General features: G+C 40.4%; 1 protein-coding gene across 1 annotated transcript in view; it reads left to right on the top strand.

Annotated features, from left to right (window-relative positions):
- The window catches only part of ITGA6 (integrin subunit alpha 6), a 328970-nt gene that overhangs the window by 54893 nt on the left and 250983 nt on the right, over nt 1–23094 (top strand). The window lies entirely within an intron of this gene.

The raw sequence follows: 23094 nt of genomic DNA, 5'->3' as shown, positions 1-23094 counted from the left end.
AATAGAATTAGAAATGAAAAAGGAGAGGTAACAACTGACACTGCAGAAATACAAAGGATCATGAGAGATTACTACAAGCAACTATATGCCAATAAAATGGACAACCTGGAAGAAATGGACAAATTCTTAGAAAAGCACAACCTTCCAAGACTGAACCAGGAAGAAATAGAAAATATAAACAGACCAATCACAAGCACTGTAATTGAGATGGTGATTAAAAATCTTCCAACAAACAAAAGCCCAGGACCAGATGGCTTCACAGGTGAATTCCATCAAACATTTAGAGAAGACCTAACACCTATCCTTCTCAAACTCTTCCAAAATATAGCAGAGGGAGGAACACTCCCAAACTCATTCTACTAGGCCACCATCACCTTAATACCAAAACCAGAAAAAGATTCCACAAAAAAAGAAAACTACAGGCCAATATCACTGATGAACATAGATGCAAAAATCCTCAACAAAATACTAGCAAACAGAATCCAACAGCACATTAGAAGGATCATACACCATGATCAACTGGGGTTTACCCCAGGAATGCAAGGATTCTTCAGTATACGCAAACCAATCAATGTGATAAACCATATTAACAAATTGAAGGAGAAAAACCATATGATCATTTCAATAGATGCACAAAAAGCTTTTGATAAAATTCAACACCCATTTATGATAAAAACCCTCCAGAAATTAGGCATAGAGGGAACTTACCTCAACATAATAAAGGCCATATATGACAAACCCACAGCCAACATAATTTTCAATGGTGAAAAGCTGAAACCATTTACACTAAGGTCAGGAACAAGACAAGGTTGCCCACTCGCACCACTATTATTCAACATAGTTTTGGAAGTTTTATCCACAGCAATTAGAGAAGAAAAAGAAATTAAAGGAATCCAAATCGGAAAAGAAGAAGTAAAGCTGTCACTGTTTACAGATGACATGATACTATACATAGAGAATCCTAAAGATGCTACCAGAAAACTAGTAGAGATAATCAGTGAATATGGCAAAGTAGCAGGATACAAAATTAATTCAGAGAGATCTCTTGCATTCCTATACACTAATGATGAAAAATCTGAAAGAGAAATTAAGGAAATACTCCCATTTACCACTGCAACAAAAAGAATAAAATACCTAGGAATAAACCTCCTAAGGAGACAGAAGACCTGTATGCTAAAAACTATAAAACACTGATGAAAGAAATTAAAGATGATACAAACAGATGGAGAGATATACCATGTTCTTGGATTGGAAGAATCAATGTTGTGAAAATGACTATACTACCCAAAGCAATCCAGAGATTCAGTGCAATCCCTATCAAACTACCTATGGCATTTTTCACAGAACTAGAACAAAAAATTTCACAATTTGTATGGAAACACAAAAGACCCTGAACAGCCAAAGTAATCTTGAGAAAGAAAAATGGAGCTGAAGGAATCAGGCTCCTTGACTTCAGACTATACTACAAAGCTACAGTAATCAAGACAGTATGGTACTGGCACAAAAACAGCAAGATAGATCAATGGAACAGGCTAGAAAGCCCAGAGATAAACCCATGCACATATGGTCACCTTATCTTTGATAAAGGAGGCAAGAATATACAGTGGAGAAAAGACAACCTCTTCAATAAGTGGTGGTGGGAAAACTGGACAGCTACATGTAAAAGGATGAAATTAGAACACTCCCTAACACCATACACAAAAGTAAACTCAAAATGGATTAAGACCTAAATGTAAGGCCAGACACTATAAAACTCTTAGAGGAAAACATAGGCAGAACACTCCATGACATAAATCACAGCAAGATCCTTTTTGACCCACCTCCTAAAGAAATGGAAAAAAAACAAAAATAAACAAATGGGACTTAATGAAACTTAAAAGCTTTTGCACAGCAAAGGAAAAACGTAAACAAGATGAAAAGACAACCCTCAGAATGGGAGAAAATATTTGCGAATGAAGCAACTGACAAAGGATTAATCTCCAAAATATACAAGCAGCTCAATATGAAGAAAACAAACAACCCAATCCAAAAATGGGCAGAAGACCTAAATAGACATTTCTCCAAAAAAGATATACAGATTGCCAGCAAACACATGAAAGGATGCTCAACATCACTAATCATTAGAGAAATGCAAATCAAAACTGCAATGAGGTTTCACCTCACACCCATCAGAATGGCCATCGTCAAAAAATCTACAAACAACAAATGCTAGAGAGCATGTGGTGAAGAGGGAAGCCTCTTGCACTGTTTGTGGGAATGTAAATTGATACAACCAGTATGGAGAACGGTATGGACGTTCCTCAAAAAAGTAAAAATAGAACTACCATACGACCCAGCAATCCCACTACTGGGCATATACCCTGAGAAAACCATAATTCAAAAAGAGTCATGTACCACAATGTTCATTGCAGCACTATTTACAATAGCCAGGACGTGGAAGCAACCTACGTGTCCATCGACAGTGAATGGATAAAGAAGATGTGACACATATATACAATGGAATATTACTCAGCCATAAAAAGACATGAAATTGAGTTATTTGTAGTGAGGTGGATGGACCTAGAGTCTGTCATACAGAGTGAAGTAAGTCAGAAAGAGAAAAACAAATACCATATGTTAACACATATATATGGAATCTAAAAACAAAATAATAGGTTGGTTCTGAAGAACCTAGGTGCAGGACAGGAATAAAGATGCAGACGTAGAGAATGGAGTTGAGGACACAGGGAGGGGGAAGGGTAAGCTGGAACGAAGTGAGAGAGTGGCATGGACATATATATGCTACCAAATGTAAAATAGATAGCTAGTGGGAAGCAGCTGCATAGCACAGGAAGATCAGCTCGGTGCTTTGTGTCCACCTAGAGGAGTGGGATAGGGAGGGTGGGAGGGAGATGCAAGAGGGAGGACATATGGGGATTTATGTATATGTGTAGCTGATTCACTTTGTTATACAGAAGAAACTAACACACCACTGTAACCAATTATACTCCAATAAAGATGTTAAAAAGAAAGAAGTTGTGGTATGTGTATATATATATATATATATACACACACACACATACATACATACATACAATGGAATACTACTCAGATATAAAAAAGAATGAAATAATGCCATTTGCAGCAATATGGATGGACCTAGAGATTATCATAGTAAGTGAAATGAGTCAAAGACAAATACCATATGATATAGCTTATTTGTGGAATCTAAAATATGATACAAATGAACTTATTTACAAAACAGAAACAGACTCACAGACACAGAAAACAAACATGGTTACCAAAGGTGAAAGTGAGGAGGGGATAAATTAGTAGTTTGGGATTAGCAGATACAAAGTACTATATATAAAATAAACAACAAGGTCGTAGTGTATAGTACAGTGAACTGTATTCAATATCTTGTAACAAACCATAATGGAAAAGAATATGAAAAATAATATATGTGAATCACTTTGCTGTACACCAGAAACTAACACAACATTGTAAATCAAGTATACTTCAATAAAAAACATCTTGGGATGCTTCCTCTTGGAACCCAGCCACCATGTGAAAAGTCCAAGGCACATGGAGAGGCCCCATGTTTGGGTTCTGGCTGACAGCCCCAGCTGAGCTCCTCCACAGTATCAGAGCAGAAAGGACAGAGCCTTGGATCCTTGATGATGTAGTTAAATCACTGAATCTGATCCAACCCTGACTTCAGTTACAGGAACCAATAAATCAATTGTATTGTTTTTAACCAGTTTGAGTTTATTTTCTGTTCTGTACCATGAAATGGATTCTAAATGATACGGAGGAGTGCTGGATACATAGTAGTTACAGCTCTCTCCTCTTAGCTCTGTGATCACGTGCAGTGTCTCTTGACTGGCTTCCATATTTCTGCATCTTTAAGAGATGCTTTATGTGGCTGGTCTTCCTGAAGTATCCCATACTTTTGCTTCAGATGAAAGCATAGTTCTCTCCTGAACCTTGTTGCGTGCACACTGAGAAATTTCTCTACCGTCAATTACTTTTATATTTTAGAACCACTTCCTTTCTGTTTGCTCCATGCATTAAAGCCACTCCACCCTTAATTTCACATATGACACTTGTCATAACAATCTCAAATGTGTACCTTTTTTCAATAATGCCACTTTCACTAAAGAACCTCTATATAGAGGAGGGTGTCCTGGTTGGAACATGCAAGTGTCAAATCCTAGGATAGGTTTTACTCAGTTTAATTCAATAAAGTAGCTGTTAATTAAAAATCAGTGTTGACAGAGTTTGGATAACATGAATAGTTTCCCTTGGGTCTAATTAGCTATGGTTAAGCCGACTTTTGAGGTTTTGAACTTACAGGTCTGGAACAATCCCCCAATCTGTGAAACCCAGCTAAGATGGTATCCAAAGACACCTTAGTCTTACTCAGGCTAAACTTCCTCCTTAACTTACTGGACTCCCTGTCTCCAGGGATTTTGAAGGAACTATCCTTCTGTTCTCAATTCTGTTCTCAATCATAACTCAAATTGTGTGGGGGGTCTGGGCCTTCTGAAATAAAACAAATCTCATGTCCAAAAAAGTTGGAATTACTAACCTAGAATAAATATTCCCTCAGGGCTCTGAGAAGTACTTCAATAGTCATCCTTTTTAGTCATACCTGGAGGGATAGAAACCTTCATTTTCTCATTCTCACTGGCTTTGTGAAGGTGAGGGTAAGGATGTCAATGCCATGGTTAGGAAGCTCTAGTTTCGAGACATTAACCTCAGAGATATGGATGCCAACCTCGGGCACACACATCCATTCCCATCCTGCTGCAGGAGTTCTGCTGTATTCTACCCTCATGTTAAGGGAATCAGAATTACACCTTCTTTGGCATTTGACTCCTGGAAATACATTCCAGCCTAGTCTCAGAGCATTCAGGATCAGGAGACCTGAGTTCCAGGATATCTTTGAATTTATTAGACCTTTGACCTTGGGAAAGTCTTTAGAAGACATAGTTTGTATGCATGTAAAATAACTCAGGGCTATGAGATGAGACTAACAAGGCTATGAAACAGCACTTTGAAAACTGTGAAGCACTAGGTCTGTGCACCTTGCCCTCTTGGTTCTCTGTACTCTCTCACAGGTAAACATTTCTGGTGGAATGCTTGAAACCATTAGAAGTGAATACCACTTACAACAAAAGCCAGGTTTGGAACATTGCAAATAAATCCTTCTGTAAATCATAGGCCCAGATGGCTTTGGAAGGGAAAAGGACGGAAGGGTAAATGGTGACATATGGAAGAAAGAGAAAGAGCAAAAGGAGAAGCCCCAGTGGATGCTTTGCAGCTTGTCTGCACATCATGTTGGAGAGTCGGCAATTATTTGGTTAATTTGATGGTTGTAGACAGACATAAGATAATTACGGGCGAAACATTAGCTTTGGGATGTGATTTGCCCAGAGTGACTGTCTAGAATGATCTAATTATTGAGCTCACCAGCAAATGTTCACTTCACTTGAGGCTATAGAGAGTTATAGTTAGTTTTATATCATTCGGAGCAATGCTTAGAAATATATATTTTTGGTTTAGTGCTAGAGGAGTTTTTTTTTAACATCTTTTTTGGAGTATAATTGCTTTACAATGGTGTGTTAGTTGCTGCTGTATAACAAAGTGAATCAGCTATACGTATCATATCCCCTTCCTCTTGTGTCTCCCTCCCACCCTCCCTATCCCACCCCTCTAGGTGGTAACAAAGCACCAAGCTGATCTCCCTGTGCTATGCGGCTGCTTCCCACTAGCTATCTGTTTTACATTTGGTAGCGTATATATGTCCATGCCACTCTCTCACTTCGTTCCAGCTTACCCTTCCCCCTCCCTGTGTCCTCAAGTCCATTCTCTACACCTGCGTCTTTATTCCTGTCCTGCCCATAGGTTCGTCAGAACCACTTTTTTTTTCTTTTTTAGATTCCATATGTATTACGGTATTTGTTTTTCTCTTTCTGACTTACTTCACTCTGTATGACAGACTCTAGGTCCATCCACCTCACTACAAATAACTCAATTTCATGTCTTTTTATGGCTGAGTAATATTCCATTGTATATATGTGCCACATCTTCTTTATCCATTCATCTGTCAATGGACACTTAGGTTGCTTCCATGTCCTAGCTATTGTAAATAGAGCAGCAGTGAACATTGTGGTACATGACTCTTTTTTTTTAATTCATACAGAAAGTCACAAAAATTATAATCATCTTCATCAGTTCACTCAGTCCCATGTAATTAATATTTTTCATCTTGATCTTTTGTTAGCACTTTCATGAATTCATCAGTTTTCCATTAGAGTTCTGAAAATGCTTATTCATTCAGTTCCATAGTATAATCAGTTACCAGAAACCTGTACTTGTCAGAGTCTTTTCCATGAATTCCTTGAAGATGAAACCCTTTTATAGGAACATTTTTGCAGAAGCATCAGAGTACACCCAGAACTGTCTGTAAATGACAAAAGACTTAAAAATGACCATGGTTAAAGATTTGATGAAAGTTCATAATAATGCAGTTGACAAGGAAATTTAGTTATTTCTGAGATACACATTTTAAAATAATAACTAGAATTATGACTTATAACATTATACCAGAACATATAAGATTTTTAGGAATTTCATGTAATGTCTGAAACATTTACATTAACATATTTCCATACAAATAACCCAAAGAAAGTTTAGTATTAGTTTTTTTTAAAATTTTTTAATTTTATTGTATTTTATTTTTTATACAGCAGGTTCTTATTGGTCATCAATTTTATACACATCAGTGTATGCATGTCAATCCCAATCGCCCAATTCATCACACCACCATCCCCACCCCCCTGCGGCTTTCCCCCTTGGTGTCCATACGTTTGTTCTCTACGTCTGTGTCTCAACTTCTGCCCTGCAAACCGGTTCATCTGTACCATTTTTCTAGGCTCCACAGACATGTGTTAATATACGATATTTGTTTTTCTCTTTCTGACTTACTTCACTCTGTATGACAGTCTCTAGATCCATCCACGTCTCTACAAATGACCCAATTTCATTCCTTTTTATGGCTGAGTAATATTCCATTGTATATATGTACCACATCTTCTTTATCCATTCGTCTGTTGATGGGCATTTAGTTTGCTTACATGGCCTGGCTATTGTAAATGGTGCTGCAATGAACATTGTGGTACATGTCTCTTTTTGAATTATGGTTTTCTCAGGGTATATACCCAGTAGTGGGATTGCTGGGTCATATGGTAGTTCTATTTTTAGTTTTCTAAGGAACCTTCCTACTGTCCTCCATAGTGGCTGTATCAATTTACATTCCCACCAACAGTGCAAGAGGGTTCCCTTTTCTCCACACCCTCTCCAGCATTTATTGTTTGTAGATTTTTTGATGATGGCCATTCTGACGTGTGTGAGGTGATACCTCATTGCAGTTTCGATTTGCATTTCTCTCATGAGTAGTGATGTTGAGCATCCTTTCATGTGTTTGTTGGCAATCTATATATCTTTTTGGAGGAATGTCTATTTAGGTCTCCTGCCCATTTTTGGATTGGGTTGCTTGTTTTTTTGATATTGAGCTGCATGAGCTGCTTGTAAATTTTGGAGATTAATCCTTTGTCAGTTGCTTCATTGGCAAATATTTTCTCCCACTCTGAGAGTTGTCTTTTTGTCTTGTTTATGTTTTCCTTTGCTTTGCAAAAGCTTTTAAGTTTCATTAGGTCCTATTTGTTTATTTTTGTTTTTATTTCCATTTCTGTAGGAGGTGGGTCAAAAAGGATCTTGCTGTGATTTATGCCATAGAGTGTTCTGCCTATGTTTTAGGGGAGATTTTTTTTTAAGAGTTTCCTTAGGGAGTTATATTTAGGAAAAAACCTTACATCAAATTTTGAGGCCCTCATCGTATTTCCACCTGAGATGTATATTTTTGATGTTGCCATGCATTTAGTTATGGGTTATTTAACACTACCACATATTTTAAACTCCCCCTTCCCCTTATTTCATTAATGATGAGAAGAAGATTACAGCCTACAATCATAGTCTTCATAAAAAGGAAAAAGGAAATTGGTTGGTTCTTCTGTTATTTATTCATCTTCTCCGACTTCCTCAATTCCTCAAATTACCTTCTGGGTGTGTACCACCAGGGTGGTTAGCATTCTATTGATGTGGGAGTCCATTTCCTGCTCACTGGCCTTCTAACTAGAGTGCCACATTGCTTTTTAAAAATTAAACCCCTTAGAGCAGTCTAGCTAAGAGTTGGACTAATAGTACTCACGAGCCTGACTTACATTACACTTAGATTCACTGCAGCCACAGGGTCTCTGATGTTAAAATGGTGGCTATTATCCTAAGGGCCAGAGAAAGCACGTGGAAGGCAGTGACGGAAAGTAACTCTGCAGTGTATTGTTCTCAGGGCAAAAGGGTTTCAAATCTAACAGCCCAACAAAAGAGTGAAAAGAAAGTGCTTTTTGTCACCCTGGAGAATTCTTTGCCAAAACTCCCCTCTCCTTGGAAAGGATGAAGAGCTTTTACAAGGTTGGAAAAAAAGAGCAAGGAAATATGACTCCATTCCCATGTCGGGCCTGCTGTTTCTTGGTGGGCACAGAAGCGCACTTGCGCAGGTCCACTCAATTATAGGAAAGAAGCGTTTACCAGCAAAAGGGTGGCATGTCTGGCAAAGGCATATAACCTTCCTTTCCCCCCAAACATAAAATGACAGTTTGGTAGAGGGGAATTTTTTCATTTTGATAGGGCAATAGCAGCGGTGTTCTAATATCCATTGTCCTCTTGCTTGAAATTACCCTCCCTTAATAATAAAAGCCTTCCCAATACAATGAGTATTGAATAAAATAGGTGTTAGAAAGACTGTAGATTTCAGATTGTGGGGGGATCTGGGATTTAAATTCAGATTCAGGTCATGAGAAAAATGACCAGTAATCTGTGATATGTTTCACTGGAATTGGTCTGTTTTTTGTTTTTGTGTGTGTTTTTCTAGCATAGTGGTTCTCAGACCTCACCTACGTCAGAATCACTTGAAGGGCTTGTTAAAACACAAGTTGCTGAGCCCCACCCTCCGTGGTTTCTGTTTTAGTAGGGCTGGGTGAGGCCTGAAATTCTGCATTTCTAACCAGTTCTCAGGTGATGCTGCTGCTGGTTTGGGAACCGCACTTTGAGAACCACCAGTAGATCAGGCTGGTGAAATGTCGAAAATCATGACCTGACTTGTGTCAAATCTGATACAAAGCAAAAAGCTGAGTTTCTGGCCAACTGCTTTCTAGTTGGACTTAACAAGAAGTCTGGTATGCAGATGTAAAACCGATAGCTAGTGGGAAGCAGCTGCATAGCACAGGGAGATCAGCTCGGTGCTTTGTGACCACCTAGAGGGGTGGGATAGGGAGGGTGGGAGGGAGGGAGACACAAGAGGGAAGGGATATGGGGATGTATGTAGACGTATAGCTGATTCACTTTGTTATAAAGCAGAAACTAACACACCATTGTGAAGCAATTATACTCCAATAAAGATGTTAAAAAAAAAAAGTCTGGTATGGGTTGGTCAAGCTGATGGACACAGTTCACATCTGGGTTTTAAGTGATAAAGGACCATGTCAGAGGAATGATTCTTTTATACACCCCAGAGAAGAAATATGAAGGAAAAATGTACAAGGGTTTTGAGAATGGTAAAGATATAAATTGGCACCGAAGTTTCATTATAGGCCTTGTGCAATGGGATAATTTTTCTTGCCCTAATTTTCCCTGCATAATTCTGAATTATTTTAATCTACAAATAATTTATTTATAAGGAGGGTTGATTTGAGAACATTATACTCTGTGCGGCTCCTAGGATAAGCCTTGGGGTCCTTTGTTCTTAAATGCCTGTCCTATAACAGAAAACCACTCTTGGCACCAGGGCTCAAGAATTTTGGGACTCTTACCTCTGTCTAAACATAACACAGGCAGGCAGGGACTATGCCACAATCCAGCCTTACACAAATGGAAACCATAATAGTGTCAAATGACTAAAACATTTTATTAGTGAGGTTTCTGTCCTTTACTCAATCCATGGATTAGGGGAGCACAGTCAAGCAGTGGAGCACTCTTCCGGAGGGGCTTTGGGCAAGAACGAGTTTTATGGTATATTAGAAGAGGCAACACGGAAACAGCACATGATTGGCTAGGAGGTTGGGAACTTTCTTATAAGGCTAGCAGCTCCTATTTTCTAGGGTAAGGTGAGCTAGCTAAAGCTGAGTTGGAGGATTGGTGTTAGACAAGGTACCTTGACAGGTGTTTCCCCTAAGTGCAGGCTGACTTTGGTTTATATTTGTGATGCGGGCTGCGGGGGCGGGTGGCCTCCATCCTGTGGGTCCCTGTATAGGAATTAACTTCATCAGTAGTGTCGTAGGATGATGGGGTGGAAGGGGACTTCGAGGTCATCTGTCTCCATCTCCGTCTGATCAGCAGACTTAGCTGGGGTGCTTGAAGGAGCTGACTCTGCAGCAAACTGCACAAGCTCACATGGCCACTGGGGGTGGGTCTGGGTGGAGATCTTCAGGATAAAGGGCCGGCACGTCCTGCTGTCTTGCTTGTGCTGGCGCCACGCTTGCTGTGTGGTCATGCCTCTGTGACCTGGTGTGTGAAGGCAGGGGATTCAGGCTCTGAGAAGAGGAGGACATCATTGCATCTGGCAGCTAAAGCTTGACACCACCATCCCTCGGGTTTCATAGAGTCTGTAGTTTCACTGGGAGGTCAGCCGACTTGCTCTCTGCTGTTGAGTGTGGGCGAGGAAGTGGGGGGAAAGGACCGGGTGATGAGAGAGTAGGAAGACAAAGAGAGACCGTGAGGAGTGGAAAGTTTGTTGAAGGGTTTAAGGAAAAGGCGAGTGAGACACAACAGCCCCAATTTAAAATACACAGCTTCAAGGGGTCTGCCATATGCAGCGGACCGGGGACTTTACACCTGCTGTCACTTACTCCCTGCCGTGCACTGCTGGCTCTGGGAACGTTGGACCTCAGATGGAGCCCCTGCTCGGTGCCACAGGACAGCCAGCTCTAGGGCATGTTTCCCAGGCTGCATCTGGATGGTGTGTCCGGTGGAAGGCATCCGTAGGACCGAAAGGTGAGGGGGTGGGAGAAGCCAGGGAGACCCGTCCCCCCCCGACCTCTGCCTCAGGAGGCCGCTCTGGCAGCAGCTGCAGACAAGCCCTCAGCGTCCCAGCTTCCTCAGCTGACCCTGGACTTCCATAACTTCATCTCCTCTCTTTGTCTTCCACCGCAGGGTGGTAGCAGCTTCCTCCCCATCTCAACTCCTCCGTCGTCTGTGGAAATAATTCCCCGCATGGAGCCCTGTCTATTATAAATACTTAAAAGTAGTTTGTTTGATTGGTTAGATCCGGAGACAGGTTAGATTATTATTCCTAGTGAACAGAAGAGTAAACTGCGGCTTATATAGGTTAAATAGCTTGTCCAAGGTCATCACAACTAGCAAATGATGAAATTGGTATTCAAAATGTAAGACTTCAGAGCTCACACTCTTAATACACTACTATGTGGCCTCTCAGAATGAGTTAGAAGTAATTAAGGAAAAGGAAGAAAAATCTTTTCATGTATGAAATGGTAATGATGTGGAAGCGTTGCTTTGACCTTAAGAAATTAGGTAATCTCTGTGGCAGAGTAAGTGTGTGCGCCCAGTGTTTCATAGTCCTAAATCTTGGTAAATTAATTCAACTCAGGCACTGGTGCTAGTCTTTTATTATTCCTCGTTTTCTTGGTTGATCACAAGGGGTTACTTATTTCCACTCATCTATTCCATCTATTCCATTTCAGTTTGTGAAAATGTGGCCCGAGCCTCGCTTTGAAACTCAGGTTGCTATAGAAACTTTTGACTGGAGGTGGATGGATCACGAAGGTTTATTAATGAGAATTTCCTCCTTCTACCTCTGGGCTCAGTTTGTGTGAAAATCCAAGAAAGGCTCATTAGTTTTTGTATTAGGGTTCTCCAGAGAAACATACCCAATAGGATGGATACAGATAGAGAAAGATTTATTTTAAGGAACTGGCCCACATGATGATGGAGGCTGACATGTCAGCAAGCCGGAGACCCAGGAGGGAGATGGTGTAGTTCCAGTCCAAATGCTGTCTGGCTTGAGACCTAGAAAGAGTGGATGTTGCTGTGTGAGTCCAAAGGCAGGAAAAAAAAGGATGTCCCAGCGGAAGGCAGTCAGGCAGTTCTTCCTTACTAGTGGGAGGGTCAGCCTTTTTGTTCTATTCAGGCCTTCAACCGATTGGATGAGGCCCACCCATGTTAGGAAGAGCAACCTGTTTTAATCAGTCTACTGATTGGAATGTTGATCTCACCCCAAAACACCCTCACAGACACAGCCAGAATAATGTTTGGCTAAATGTCTGGGCACCCTGTGGCCCAGTCTGGTTGCACATAAAATTAACTATCACAGTTCTCGTTACTGAAGGCTAACTTTTCCTCCTGTTTGGTGATCAAAGCAGATGGTTGTCTCTCCAGTCAGCCCTACGGGATGCCGATTTCAGGCATCAGAGGAGAGTGTATCCTTGAATTGAGTTGCTGTCAGAAACCTGTCTTGAATTGATGGCTACCAGAGAGTCACCTGATATTCGAAAGATACTGTGCTCCCAGGAGCATCAGTATCACTTAGGGAAGTTTTAGAAATGCAGATTCTTGGGCCTCACCTCAGACCTACTGAATTAGAAACTGAAGGTAGGGCCCAGCAATCGGTGTTTTAACAAGCCCTTCCAGGTGATTCTGATGCGTATTCAAATTTGAAAACCAGTGGTCTAGGCTACAACAGTCTCAGTTTCTCAAACAGAGCCATGGAGCTTATATTGGTCAGCAAATGTATTATTGGGAATGTTGACTGAAAAAAAATGCACAATGTAAGAGTTGTGAGTTAGGTTTTATTCAGGGACCTTATGAGGACTATAGCCTGGGAAACAGCCTCTCAGTAGCTCTGAGGTGACTTGCTTAGAAGCAGTAGGGGAGGAGCCAGTATGTATATGAATTTTTTTGGCTGGGAAATACATGTCAAATATAAAAAGATTACTACTAATCACGAAGAACAGATATCTCAAGTTAATGATTTTAGTACCTTTGTATGTATGGAAGATGCAACAGACTGGGGCTAGTGAAGTTCTTCATTAGCTATGCATCGTAACTATCTAGAGGCTGTATATCTTAGAGGTTCGTGAGATTTTGCTAAGAGAATAAAAATGAAATGTTTTATTTTGAAAAAAAATCCAAAAAGCACAATATAAATGTATGCTAAGTAGCCTAAATGATCAGTTTGTATACAAATACTGCCGTACTATTTCTTTGTCCATAATTTGTGTCTGTATTAGTTTTTGTGTTGGTTTAGAGTAGAATTCCTTTGCCACGGGTTAATGAGATGCATTTGTGCTAAGTGAAGACTGGGTGAATTGTTTAGGAGTTTGAACCTAGAAAAGTGATAGAAAATTGAGGTGTCATGAGGCATGACATTACCTGCATGTCAGACTCGAGGCCCTTGCAGTCAATGCCTATTCAGGTGTGATTTAGTTGAAGCAAACAGTGTCATCTCTCATCTGATTTAGTGCTGGTAACTTGAATATTATTGGTTTTGTAGTTTTGTACCTGTTTAGTTTATAACCTTGTTTTGGCTTTATAGTTGTTTGTATATATAAGCCCAAGGACCTTAAACTGAAATTTATATTTATATATATCTAAGTAACGTAACAATGAAAATAATTTATGTTAACTTTGGGGTCTGTACAAATTTATTACCTTTAAAAGGAATTAGTTTTCATATCAATAAGGATAGGCACACTTATGCAACAATATTAAACAAAATAAACTGTTTTTTTTTAATATCTACTTTTATTTATTTATTTGGTTACACCAGGTCTTAGTTGTGTCTGGCAGGCTCCTTAGTTGCAGCTTGTTGGCTCCTTAGTTGCAGCTCACTGGCTTCTTTAGTTGCAGCACGTGTGCTCCTTAGTTGCGGCTCACCAGCTCCTTAGTTGTGACATGTGAACTCTTAGTTGTGGCATGCATGTGGAATCTAGTTCCCTGACCAGGGATCAAACCTGGGCCCCCTGCATTGGGAGCACGGAGTCTTAACCACTGTGCCACCAGGGAAGTCCCTAAACTCAGTTATTAACTCAACAGAAGTTTAGGGAGTTTTGCTAATTGACCTCAGCTAGACTCAGGGACCCAGGCTGACTGAGGTTTTGTTTTGACGTTAGCATTCTTTTAAAAATTATTTTTTTTTAATTGAGATATAATTCACACATTTAAAAGAATACAATCCTGTGGTTTTTAGTATATTCATATGGTTATGCAACCATCGCTACTACCTAATTCCAAAACATTTTCATCACCCCCAAAAGAAACTCTGTACCCATTAGCAGTCACTTCCCATTTTCCCTACCCATCAGCCCCTGGCAGCCACTAATCTGCTTTCTGTCTCTATGGATTTACCTAATTTGGACATTTCATATCAATGGAATCACCCAGTATATGGCCTCTGCGTCTGGCTTCTTTTACTTAGCATAATGTTTTCATCCATATTGTAGCATTTATCAGAACTTCATTCCTTTTTATTGCTGAATATTATTCCACTGGATGGATAAACCACATTTTGTTTATCCATTCATCAATTAATGGACATGGGTTATTTCCACCTTTTGGCTATTGTGAATAATGCTGCTATGAACATTCATGTATAAAATCTGAGCGAACATATGTCTTTAATTTTCTTGGGTATATACCTAGGAGTGAAATTTCGGGGTCATAAGATAGGTAACGCTATTTTAACCTTTTGAGGAACTGCCAAACTATTTGCCACAGTGGCCGCACCACTTTACATTTCTACCAACAGTGTACAATTGTTCCAATTTCTCCATATCCTCCTCAATACTTGTTATTGTCTATCTTTTTGATTATAGCCATCCTAGTAGGTATGAAGCAGTTTTGATTTACATTTCCCTGATGACTAATGATTTTGAGCATCTTTTCATGTGCTTATTGGCCACTTGTGTATCTCCTTTGGAGAAATGTGTCTTCAAATCCTCTCTTTTTGATTGGGTTATTTGTCCTTTTATTGTTGAGTTGTAAGAGTTCTTTATATATTCTGGGTACTAGACCTTTATCAGATATATGATTTGCAAATATTTCTTCTCTTTCTGTGGGTTGTCTTATCACTTTCTTGATAGTATTCTCTTTTCTTTTGAATTTATTTATGTATTTATTTTTGGCCACATTGGGTCTTCATTGCTGCCCGTGGGCTTTCTCTGGTTGTGGTAAGCGGGGGCTACTCTTTGTTGTGGTGCACAGGCTTCTCATTGCGGTGTCTTCTCTTGTTGCGGAGCACGGCCTCTAGGCACGCAGGCTCAGTAGTTGTGGCCTGTGGGCTCTAGAGTGCAGGCTCAGTTGTGGCACACGGGTTTAGTTGCTCTGTGGCATGTGGGATCTTGCCAGACCAGGGCTCGAACCTGTGTTCCCTGCATTGGCAGATGGATTCTTAACCACTGCGCCACCAAGGAAGCCTCAATAGTATTCTTTGATGCACAAAAGTTTTTAATTTTTATGAAGTCCAATTTATCTATTTTTTTCTTTGGTTGCTTATGCTTTGGGTATCATATATAAGAATCTGTTGTTGAGTACCCTAATGACCACAACAGTATGCATGTTGTGAAAAAATGTGCCCTGGCATTTAAAGTTTCCACTTGAGACTTCCATGTATTACTGATGCTCACATTTCATTGGCCACAAAATGTCACATGGTTTCACCTAATTTAAGGGGGCAGTGATATGCAATCTTACCATGTGTCTGAAAATGGGGAAACCAGAAATATTTGGTTAACAACACTAATGACCACCACAGTTTAAGTCACACTTGAGAAACACCAAACAACATATGTGGTATAAGTTAGAACCAAAAGCTCTGTCTTCACTGAAATACAACCAGGTCTTAGGTTCTCATATTTTTTCAAGGATCTATATGAGAACTGGTCACATGAAAAAGTTTTAACATCTTCAGCAAATTTGGACCAAACTGTATTGTTTGTTATGTTATTTGGTGGCTTTTACATAAGGAAATGCATGGTAATTCTTTTTAGAATTTAGTAACAGGAAGACATTTATTTATAGATAAAGTTAATGTGCTTCCTTTTTATTTTGGAGTGGGAAATGTGTTTTTGTCTTTATTTTGTTGCTAGGAAGCTCAGAGCTGAAATTCATGACCATCTCATATCTTTCCCTTTCTTTTTCAAATAGTAAGATTTTTTCCTGAAATGTTTATTTTATCTGTCTTGTATCATGTTTTTGTTTTTGTTTTTGTTTTTTTTTCCCCTGAGTACCTCATTTTTTGCCAGGCAGTTAGGAGATAAATTATAAATAAATTACAGATATTATTAGCTTTTTCAAATCCAGTTCTTAGGTCAATGTTATGCTTAATTTTCAAATTTTACAGATCATTGTATCATTTTCATGCATCATAATTACAATCATGAACTTTTTTAAAAAATTAATTAATTAATTTTTTGGCTGCGTTGGGTCTTAGTTGCAGCACACGGGATATTTCTTTGCTGCACACAGGCTCTTAGTTGCAGTGCATGGGCTTCTTTCTAGCTGTGGCACACGGGCTTAGTTGTCCCACAGCATGTGGGATCTTAATTCCCCGACCAGGGATCGAACCGGCATCCCCTGCATGGCAAGACAGATTCTTAACCACTGGACCACCAGGGAAGTCCCTACAATCATGAAATTAAGACATAAAACTGGTACAACATGAGTAAGGGGTGGAGAAAATGGGTGGAGTCACCTTTACTTAAGAGTAGACACTTTGGTAATTGCACGATACTCACACTTTTGTGGGAGGGTAGTGTGGAAATCATATCACAAACCTCAAAATTATGCATACTGTTAGATTCAAGATTGAACTTCTGGGTATTTATCCTAAGAAAATAATTTAGGAAATGGCCAAAGGTTAATAGTTATATAATATCTAATGCTTTTTAAGCTCATGGTTAGTGCCTTATATGTATTATCTCATTTAAAAGATAGGCACCACTATTACCCCATTTAACAGATGGGGAATCTGAGGCCCAGAGAGTTTTAAGTGACTTGCCTGAGGTCACTCGCAGCTAGTGAGGGCAGTGTCTGGGACTCAGACCAAAGCAGTCCAACTCCAGAGTCCAGAATTTTAATTATTATTCCCAGTGCAGATATGAGAGCAAAATCTGGAAACAGTAAAAATATTCAAAAATAGAAATTTTTTAAATGAATTAAGCCATACATTGGGATACCATGCTACCACTTAAAGTGTTGCAAAATGATTTATTGACATGGGAGTCTATTCACTATATATTGCTGAGTGAAAAAAACAGGAGATTTTAAAAGGCATGCTAGGTATGATATAAACGTGTGTGTGTTTGCATGTATGGGTCTGTGTGTGTGAAGGGACTGACACTTTGAAAAGGGCCTGGAGCAGTGGTTCCCAGCTTTCCCGGAGTCTTAGAATCCCTGGAGGAAACTTTAAAAAATACTGATGCCGGCCCAATAAAATCAGACCAGACCAATGAAATAAATCAGACTTCTCCAGACCAATGAATTCAGAATCTCTGGGCGTGTATCCCAGGTTTCAGTATTTTTAAAAATCTTCCCAGGTTATTACAGTATGTTGCCAAGGTTGAGGACCACGGGTAGAGCGGGAAGTCCATCTAGGTATTGAGTGGTTGTCCCTGAATAGAATGGGAGTTGTCTCCTTTCTTTTTATCTTTTCTGTGTACTTTTTTTTCTGTAACGAGGATATTACTTGTAATTAGAAAAATTTTTAATTGAAATAAATATGATTCAGAGCCTAGGAAATGAAATGCTTTGTTCCTTTTGCTTTCCCTTACTTTTCTAAACCTTGTAACTTACTATTTTATTTTCTAGCATGTAAGTATATTTATAGCAAAGATATACAATGTGTATGTGTGTGTCTGTGTCTGTATGTCTCTGTGTGTTTGTGTGCCTTGAGTGCTCCAGGGTACCTGCCAGGGAAGGAAGGGGGACAGTTGAGTGCAGTCCCTCAGGGAGCCAAACCATGGTGTACGTGCCTGGGGACCAAGCCAGGTACGACAGTCCCAGTTCTCCAACAGCCTCGGGTGGTGAAGTTCCACCCAGGAGCCGCTCCTGCAGTTTCATCCATACCTGCTAGGGTGACCAGTCATCCCAGTTTGCCCGGGACTCTTCTGCTTTTAACACTGAGTGTCTTGAGTATCGAGAAGCACCTCAGTCTTGGGCAAACAGGACAGTTGGTCACCCTGTCCTTGCTCTGATGGGCACTGTCATCCTTTGCTCTTGAGTCTATCTCTCTCTGAGCTTCAGCACTTACACCCCATCCAGGTGGCAACTCTTTGTAACTACCTAACCCAACACAGGGAGGCAGGGATGGGGCAAACTACATTGGTATTTGCTCCAGGGCTAAAGTACAAATAAAAAATGTATTTTTCTTTTTTCATCTGTCTTTTTTTCTGAAGGAGGATATCTCCAAGCCTAACAGTACCAGGATTTACTCTCTTGTAATTTGCTCTGGGCTGTCCTTAATGGCCTTGAACATAGTCAATTTCCTAATCTATAGGAGAGCTGCAGTATTCTTGCTGAGTAGTACATTTAAAAAATATTCCTGAATCATAATACATTTCTCTAGGGTATGTTAAAGGCTTGCCAGCCAGCCCTTCATTGTGACTTACCTTAGGTAGGTTGTTGTAAAAAGCTGGCCTGGATTTTGCTTAGATAACCATAGAAATGGAGTCAAAACAATCTATTTCTCCCTGTCTCTTTTCCTAAATTGCTGTTTGATCTCGTCATTTTCTGCTAAATCTTGGCCGCTGTTTCAAATTGCACATCACGCTTTTTACATGGTTTGACTGATACAACAAACCTTCTTTGAAATGTACACAGTATGTCAAACCGTTTTGATTACTTAGAATATTTGTAGTATAACAGCACTGCATATATATCACTCTTTCTCCTAAACTTGGTGCATCAAAAATTTTCCCATTCATTTGCATATATATCATCTTTACCCATCAGTTCCCACTGACTAATGGCTCACAGCTGACCCAAATCAGTTAAACTGAAGTGTTTTTGATGTATTAAAAAAAACATTAAGAACCAAAGCTCTATTCCCAAGCTGTGGTAAGATCTAGCTTGTCAGACAGAGCTGAAGATTTGAGGCCAATGTTGTATTAGGGATGGTAAGGTTGTACGATCTCTTTACAAAAATGGAGACTGGACTCATTATTGACCAGAACCGGGTAAAACATTTACCCTCCTTCTGCTGTAGCTGCTCACTTAGGAAAAACTGATTTCATCAGGCAAAATTTCCCCAGACGCCTTACTCAATTCAGATAGCCTTGGTACATTACAAAATTATTCTTTTTACAGAAGACTAAACAGCTGGTTCTTCTCTAGCAATTGTAACATTTTCTTCAAAATGTGAATGGAATAGAACCCCCTGTTTATTGAGCTGGCATATTAGTAAGTATAGGGTCAATGACTTTTCTCTCTTTCTGTAAACACCTGGCTGGTTATAGACAAATAGGAAGAAAACTGGGTAAACAGAACTTTTCCCCATCCATCAGGTCATGGCAGGGGCACTCCCTACCCCCTTCAACTGTGAAGACATATTTTCCTTCCAGAAAGGTTTGCGGGATAGAGGAGCTGGTATCCGGTGACTCTCTTTTAGGAACCTTTGCACTTTGGCTACCTTGCACATCTTTCTCCTGTGCCCTTAAGAAACACTTCTGTTCTGTTTCCATTTCTTTTTGGTTAAATGTCTTGTTTTAACATTAATAACTCAGCAAATGTTGGCTCCCTTCCTTGGTCATGGATGCTTTTATTCCTTTTAATTTCTAACATTAGTATTTCTCAAAGCCTTCCTCCCCTAACCCCCATGGCAGGGATAGCTAAAATTAGGGGAAACATTGGGCATTTTTAAATATGTAAGATATACTGCACTTTAAAAACTCTCACTGGCAGAGGACTTACAGTTACTGAGACTGAGACCACCTGACCTAACTCCCCTCTTCCTACCCACTTCAGCATCTCTGTGTTTTCACCCATCCTTCCTTCCTTCCTCATATCACAGAAGCAGAAGTGTTCATAGTTAATACTTTCCCATTGCATCTTATACCCGCCCCCCACCGCCCCCGCCGACTTTTCTGAAACCTTGCAGGTTCCTTTTTCGGTTGTATCATTAGTCTGGTCTTCATTCTATTCTTTTCCACTGAGTCCTTCTCAGCCTCCAAACATACTTTAGCTTCCTCCTTCCAAAGAAGTAACCTGCTCTCGTTTCACTGCCCTTTCACTGCCGTACTCTCCTTCTCCTCATTGCTGAGCTTCTCCTGCCTTATCTCAAAAATGCAAAGCTTCTGATCCTTCAGAACCCTGCTCAAATGCTTGACAACCTCCAGGTGGGAAGGACCTTACTCCCCTGCCCTCTGCTCCCCAAATTTCTCTCCTTCCAGAGGAAAGACCCTCATTCTCAGGATAACCTTCCTCTGTCCCCTGGTTTCCACAACAGTGTGCTAAACCAGAGGGGTGAAACTCAAGGTCAAGTTTTCCCTTAGTGTAGCCACATGGAGAACAGTAGTCAGCTTGATCACTGCGTTGGTTGACCTGTTAAATTTGAGCATCTTCCAAGAACAGACAGGAAGAGGGTGGTGAATAATTAAGTCAGAAATCACATTAAGAAAAGAAATATTTTCTCCTTAGGTAGGAGCCTAGTCCTGTTTCGGGAAGCTACTGGGCTTCCGTCATTACGTGGCATAGCACAGTTTCTATCCATTTAGTTTCTGTCTTCACCTGGTGGGGGGGAATCTACCAGTATAAAAGAGGAGTCGTATCAGTCTTTAATGGACCTTTTGTTATTCAAAGAAGGGCTCTGGCATTCCATCAAATTTTAAGGCTCTTTCTGTTTCATTTAGTTTAGTGTTTCTCAGTGAGCGTCCTTTGGGTATTTCATCCAGGACAGTTATTCTTTGACTACTATATGATATTAAGCATCCTTGCTTCCCCCTGTGTTCTGATGACACCAAGGGTTTGGGGGAACCACTGCTGACAATGGTTGAAAACACAATATTTTTACATGCATATTATGGCACGCAGAATTCTAGGATGACCCCCAGTGACCCACACACTTATCTCATCTCCTCTCCTTGAATGTGGGCAGAACCTGTGAATATGACGAGATACCATGGTTATGCTACGTGATATGACAAAAGGGAGATTAGCCTATTGGACTTGACCTAATCCAGTGGGCCCTTTAAAAGCAGAGAGTTTTCTGTGGCTGGTTCTAGAGGAGAAAGTCAGAGTTTCAAAGCAAAAGGATTCTACACGCCATTGCTGGCTTGAAGGTGGAGGCCACGTGGCAAGGGAGGGAGGTGGCCTTTAGGAGCTAAGAGCAGCCTGGCTGATAGTCATGGAGGAGATGGGAAATTCAGTCTTATAACTGCAAGGAAAAGAATTCTGCCCACACTTGAATGAGCTTGGAAGAGGACCCTGAGCCCCAGATGAGAAACTCAGCCCACCTTGATTTCAGCCCAGTGAGATCTGAACAGAGATCCCAGCCGCTCTGTGCCTGGACTTCTAACCTACAAAACTGTGAGAGAATCAGCTTTTGGTAATTTGTTAACACAGCAGTAGAAAACGAATACACATGTATTTGTCTTTAAAAAGTATATAACTTTCCCCCCAAAGTATATAATTCCCCAAATTATAATGCTCTCAATTACAGGAATGGCACCTGCTTCATCTTGGGTTATCACCATGCCCAGTGATGCCTCGTCATGGCAGAACTCAATTAATGCCTGTCTAGTGAATGAATGACATTTTAAGGTTCATCTTAAGGTGGGGGATAGGGAGAGAGAAGTAATCCTTCCTATAAAGTTGTCCCAATTTCAACAGAATAACATGGCTTTAGTACCTGCTGTGTTCAAGGCACTAATCAAATGCTGTGACATACTGATTTCTTTCAGTGGCTGAAGATATTCAGCCAAACTCAATTTTTTCCTGGACTTCCCTGAAGATTTTCTTCCTTGGCAAGAATTTAACAGGAAAGAGCCAGGTCTACATATGATTTTATTAGTTTTGTCCTGCTGACACTCTGTAGCATGTGTACAGTCTACTAGGCTGTTGGAAATGGCAAGGTAATAACTGATTTTTTAAAAAGATTTATTTATTATTTATTTTTATATTATTTTATTTTGGGCTGCATCGGGTCTTAGTTGCAGCACGTGGGATCTTCGCTGAGGCGTGCGGGATCTTTCATTGCAACGCACAGGCTCTTCGTTGCGGTGCCTGAACTTCTCTCTAGTCGTGGCATGCGGGTTTTCTCTCTCTAGTTGTGGCACGCGGGCTCCAGAGCACATGGGCTCTGTAGTTTGCGGCACGCAGGCTCTTCAGTTGAGGCCCGCGAACTCAGTAGTTGTGGCGCGCAGGCTTAGTTACCCTGCAGCATGTGAGATCTTAATTCCCTGACCAGGGATCGAACCCACATCCCCTGCATTGTAAGGCGGATTCTTTACCACTGGACCACCAGGGAAGTCCCTATAACTGATTTTATAGTTGTTTTTTCTGATTCTCAGTGTAGTCTCAGGTCTCTGTGGCAGGAGAGAAAGCCAGTGATATCTGAGGCGATGGCTAAACATGATCTGGTCCTCGGATATGATGTGGAGTGATGGTGAGGGTTTACTCTGGTGAGATGTTGGGATCTAAGTTGCAGCCCTGGCCCTCGCTGGGACGTGCCTCTGTCTCCCTACTTGGCCGAGGGGCTGAGGGGCTGATGATAGTACTGTCTCATGGGATGGCTGAGGAATCAACCAAATGATGCATTTAAAATACTCTGCATAATGCCTGGGGTTAGGCTGCTCTCAAATATTAGCTATTATTCTTACTACAAAATGTGAAAGATTTATTTCTGTAAATGTTTGCCCTTTCTTTTCTGTAGTTTGTGTTGCAAAAATAATAAATAATTTTCCAATATAAAATGACATACTATTAATTTTGCTTTTTTGAATAAAACATCCTGCTGGACAGTATCATTAGGCTCCTCTTGAGGGGCGG

The sequence above is a fragment of the Globicephala melas genome, chromosome 7 (genome assembly GCF_963455315.2).
Source record: "Globicephala melas chromosome 7, mGloMel1.2, whole genome shotgun sequence".
NCBI lineage: Eukaryota > Metazoa > Chordata > Mammalia > Artiodactyla > Delphinidae > Globicephala > Globicephala melas.
This window is presented reverse-complemented; position numbering and strand designations above follow the sequence as displayed.